The 5,600-nt window shown below is 45.5% G+C and overlaps 1 non-coding gene across 1 annotated transcript; it reads right to left on the reverse strand.

Moving 5' to 3' along the window:
- Positions 1–1,993: 1,993 nt before the first annotated feature.
- Positions 1,994–2,065, reverse strand: TRNAA-UGC (transfer RNA alanine (anticodon UGC)). Its single transcript has one exon. It is a non-coding gene; the product is annotated as a tRNA-Ala (tRNA).
- Positions 2,066–5,600: the final 3,535 nt, after the last annotated feature.

The following is a 5,600-nucleotide window of genomic DNA, read 5'->3' on the forward strand; positions in this document are numbered from 1 at the left end:
ACATTATTGCTAAACAATAAACAACTCACCGACCTGTCAGGGAAATGATCAGGTTATATAAATAAGTGAAAATAGAATAAATAATAATAGAAGGTAAAGTATACAAATGCCTCTAAAAAAAAAAAAGTTATCAGTTTTTTTACTTTTCTGTACCACCAGGGCCATCCTACAAGATATACATGGATTTTACCTGGGTGTCACGTGCCCCTATAATAATGTATCCATATCACTAAGTTACCCCAAATCCACAAAACTATCTATTAGAACAGGACCTGGACTGGTAATCTTCCTACCTGGCAGATTCCCTGTGGACACCTCGGGTGGGCTGGTCAGTGGATGACATGTGGAGCATGCGCTCTACCACTGAGCTCCATCCCCTGGTGGAGGAGCCTGAAGACCTTCTTATTTCTGTCAGACAATGGTCTCCGTGTGCGGCGCTGCTGTGTTATATTGTTATAAATCCCTCAACATTGAAATCGTAAAACCAAGAAGGAAAAGTCCTGAATTACGGAAATCACAGGATATACAGTACAGACCAAAAGTTTGGACACGCCTTCTCATTTAAAGATTTTTCTGTATTTTCTTTACTATGAAAATTGTACATTCACACTGAAGGCATCAAAACTATGAATTAACACATGTGGAATTATATACTTAACAAAAAAGTGTGAAACAACTGAAAATATGTCTTATATTCTAGATTCTTCAAAGTAGCCACCTTCTGCTTTGATGACTGCTTTGCACACTCTTGCATTCTCTTGATGAACTTCAAGAGGTAGTCACCGGAAATGGTCTTCCAACAATCTTGAAGGAGTTCCCAGAGATGCTTAGCACTTGTTGGCCCTTTTGCTTTTACTCAGGGATAGAAGGGGAAAGTGTTCATATTCATAAGGGACCTGTCACTTGTCATAATGATGTACTTTTATTACATGGTGTAAATGCCGCTGTTCTCCTGAGTCCGGCGATGATTTTCTTCTGTTTCTGCTTCTCTCTGTTCCTGAGATATGGCCTCCTCTTCCCTGTATAGAAATCTAGTCTTTTTAACCAAGTAGACGAGAGGTGGTGAGTTCCCCTTCAATGGACGTCTTCAAACAGAGGCTGGACAGACATCTGTCTGAGATGATCTAGTGAATCCTGCTTTGAGCAGGGGGTTGGACCAGATGACCCAGGAGGTCCCTTCCAACTCTACCATTCTATGATTCTATGATTCTATGATTCTCTGAGGGTGACGCCCCCTTGGCTAACAAGACTCAATTTATGCACAGGGAATAGATAGCCATATCTCAGGAACGGAGAGGAGCAGGAACAAAAGAAAGACATCTCCCGATTCAGGAGAACAGCGGCATTTACACCAGGTAATAAAAGTACATATAAGTGACAGGTCCTCTTTAAAAATGTCATCAACTCGTCTTGTATTTATAGTTGTATCCCAGAGCGGCATAAACGTCACAGGTAGTGTAGTATGTTGATTATAGCGCCCCATGGTGTCCGTCACTTACTCTACATAAAATTTTCAAAAATAAGAAAGTATTTGCACATTACAGTCCAGGCTTTATCTTACATCCAGAAACTGTAGAATTCCCGCACATTAAAGAGGTTGTCCACTGCCCTGACTCAGGTACTTGTGTAGTAGAGGCGAGAGAGCCTTTAAGAGAACTCTTACATGATGCTTCAAAGATGGAGAGAGACTGCCATCTGCTGGCCAGACAAAGTCATGCGGAACCAACATATACAAGAGAAGTTGAAGGGAGAGCACATAACCCATACTATAAAATCTTAGAATTTTTCATCATATGTGCTGATGACACTGCCCCCTAGTGTCCAACAGTTACTTAACATCAAATTCTTAAAAGTAAATCTATCTAATATTTAGTGCTGAGTTCTATCTTTGTGTTACATCCACACAGATTTGGTGCACATTTGCGGTGGATTTGTGCACATTTATTAGATTTCTGAATATTTTGAAAGTCATCTGGTTATTTATCACAAAACACGGAGACGCCAGGGATTGAACCCAGGGCCTCATACATGCAAAGCATGTGCTCTACCACTGAGCGACATCCCCTGTATGTGTCCTGTGCTCATATGTGAAACCCTAAGAGTATGTGTACATGTATTTGGATGCAGAAATTTCTGCATATCTTGATGCGGTGGCAATTGGGGTAATGGGCCCTGTGTCTGATGCCAGCTGTGAATTGTCTAAAAACCAGTTGACATCAAGCCCTGGGGTTAGTAATTGAGAGGCATCTATCAGACTCCCCCATTACTAACCCAATATTAAAAAAGAAAACACACACAAAAAAAATCACAATTTAAATAAACAGCCCCTGACACTGTCCCTGATCACCATTTTATTTAAAAAAAAAGCTCCCCCGCAGCTCTGATCTAGTCATCCAAATCCTATCTACTCCATGAATGTAAACCTGAAAAAGATAAACAGAGAGAAATAAACACAAGACGCTGTCCCTCGTTCACCACTTTACTTGAAAAAATGTTCCCATGCAGGTCCGACGTAGTCCAGAGATTCCCACAAAGTTCCCGAATCCATTGTCTAAAGCCCATGGACCCTCATTCTGAGGCTCCATCGGCTTTAGCAGCAGCCACTCCACACTGCTCCAGGGAAATTGGGAAGAGCGCCACTTTTGGAGAGGCTGCGGGCTGGTATTTTTAGGCTGGGAGGGCACCATAAACCAGGGACCTTCCCAGGCTCATAATATCAGCGCTCAGCTGTCTGCTTTACCTTTGCTGGTTACAAAAAATGGGGGGAACCAACATCATTTTTTTCATTTAATCATAAAAGGCCGATAAGCTCCACAGGGTTCAATTTTACAATATGTCGGAGGGTTGTGCAATATATGTCTATGTCTGTCGCTCTGTCTATATGTCTGTCTGTCTATATACAGTATGTCTGTCTATATCTATTATCTTTCTCTATAGATCCAACAAATAAAGAGACTTTCTTCTCTAATGATTAATGTAAAAATCCTTTACTGTTACATCAATTGAAAGGGAAATTCATATTAAAACTATTTAAAAAAAGAAAAATAGGGGAATGTGTAGAATGCAAAGAAAACAGACCCAGGGCACAATATAAAAACATTGTTATCAATGCAAGAAAATACCATCCGTATATACCTGACGGCCTCTGAATCAAATCACCACATTGGTTCTAAAAAAATTACCCTTACTGAGTACCACATTTTTAATCCTGATTTCTTTTAGTGTTTCTTAAAGCCCTCAAGTTGCCATTTGAAATGACTTTAGTTTTGTGCCATGTCTGTGATCTGCTTTTTTTCAACAACATTAAACAACTGAATGAACATCCTCCGAGCCCGGTGATTCCATATTTTTTGCCAGGGGTTGTATAAGATGGATAGGTATACACACATAGAATATCAATAACATTTACATAATGGATGGTCGTGTGATGCAAAGAATAAAGAGAGAAACAATATAAAAGCAAAAGAAAGTAAATGGGGTGTGTGCAAATAATGCTTCGGGGTGTGACAGTATATGGGGGTCTGACAAAGGGAGAACTAAGTGCAAAGTCAAAAAACAAAGATCCTGGAATATAATTGGAGAGGTTTTTCTAATTTATCACAAAACATGGAGATACCAGGGATTGAACTGGGGGCCTCATACATGCGAAACATGCGCTCTACCACTGAGACTGATAGGAGGTCACATAAGTGATGGACGATCCATGACGCCTGCGCTGCGGTTATATTTCTCCTTATTCTCATTTGACCATTCTGATACATTTCTTCTCCCTCCTTGTATTTGCTCCTCTGTTTTTGGAACTCCCATAGCAATAAATAAATAAGAAAGCCGACACGTGCGCCATCGGCTCCCACTCACTGGTGGTCGAAAGGCAGCCGGCGTGGAGTATCGGGAGGACCCCTGTCCTGGAGATATGTGCAGTCCAGCATCTGTCAGACATTGATGGCATATACTATTTTGGCGCCCCTGCGGGTCCAGTTGCCACAGAGGTACTGCACCTCAGCCAGAGGTGTGTTACCCAACTCCCAGGTAAGAAAGGAACACTACCCGGGACCCACACACCTGCATCCAGCACTACACCACTCCAGACCAGCCGACAAGGCAAGATGCACTTGGTCACAGCTGAGCCCTGTCCCTGGCTGGAGGGGGGGGGACCAAAGGAGAGGGAACCATGTAGTGGGTGTGGGTGAAGGAAGCAGCAAAGAGGAGCACCCAAGCAGAGGGAATAAGAAGAAGGGGAACCTTCTAGAAGGGGTTCAGTCAGGGCTGTAAGCCCAGGAGGGAGGTCCTGCTTGTGACAGGTCCAGACAGGAGGGGGCCCAGAGTAATGGGCCCAGAAGAAGGAAGAAGAGACAGAGGGCGTCTCAGGGGCACGGGAGAGCGGACGCTCTCCGTGGAACCCGCATCCACCCGACCGCCGTCGAGTGGAGGGACCAGGCCACAGAAGGGGACCGGCCCCAGACTAGTGGAGAACAACCAGGCTCAGCTAGACAACCGGAGGCCTCAGCATTTTCAACGTTTTGCAGCCGAAATCCACAATTACATCACCGAAAAGGTGGCCACATAGGGTCCAGGGGACTGAGAGTATGTCGACCGAGAAGGCCCGAGGCCACTGGCTTGGGACACTGATTGTGAGGCGCAGGGCAGGAGGGCGAGAGCCAGCGCAGGGAGACGGCCAGAGAGGCCGCTTTCCAGCGTTACCAGGGTGAGGCCATCCCAGTGCCCACAGCACCCACTGCTCCTTCATTAACGGCTGAAACAAAAATGCAAACAGTGCCCCCTAGCGAGCTGGACAGCCTGAGCTCTGAAGTGCGTCAGCTACGTAAAACCCTGGCCACTGTCCTGAGCACCCTGCAGCTACAGGCAGAGCCCAAGTCGGAAGGAAGGATCCTACTCGCCGACAGTCCTGAGGATGTCCCCTGGATGAGGAGAAGAAGGAGGACGACACCACACCGTAGGAGGACGACAACACCCCGTAGGAGGACAACGCCATCCTGTGAGAGGACCAACAACCAACGTCGCCCTCCAGGAGACTTCTTCTGCTACCGCTGCCACAAGGCAGGCCACACCGCGCGGAACTGTCCTTTAAACGGGCAAACCCTGGGGCCGAGGGCCGACACCTAGGAGTAAATCAACCAGGCCCATCAAGCTGGTACCATCAGTTCATAGGAGGAAGGCCTTTCCTGTCAATCGTGCTGGATGGCATAGCTACACCTGCGTTACTGGACACCGGCTCACAGGTAACCATCATACCTGATGTCCTCTACAAAAGGTACTGGTCCATAGATGAACTCCACCCACCAGCTCCGAACCTCTCTGTGTATGCCTCTAACGGCTTTCCTCTTAACCTAGCAGGGGTTAAGGACGTGACAGTGAAGGTGGGGAGAGCGGAACTATAGGACCAAAGACTGATTGTAGTGGAATCTGACCCTTGTGATACAGACTTGTATATGATACTTGGTACAAATATTGTTGGTAACTGTTTGGGAGAAGTGTTGTTTTTGCGCCAACAGATTGCTGACACTGCCAAACCGGGGCAGAGGAAGGTGCTCCAGAGAGACATTCGAGCCCTCCTGTACCAGCAACAGGTAAAATTAACA

The sequence above is a fragment of the Phyllobates terribilis genome, unplaced genomic scaffold (assembly GCF_046119375.1).
Source record: "Phyllobates terribilis strain yellow unplaced genomic scaffold, ASM4611937v1 Scaffold_4__5_contigs__length_816908805, whole genome shotgun sequence".
NCBI lineage: Eukaryota > Metazoa > Chordata > Amphibia > Anura > Dendrobatidae > Phyllobates > Phyllobates terribilis.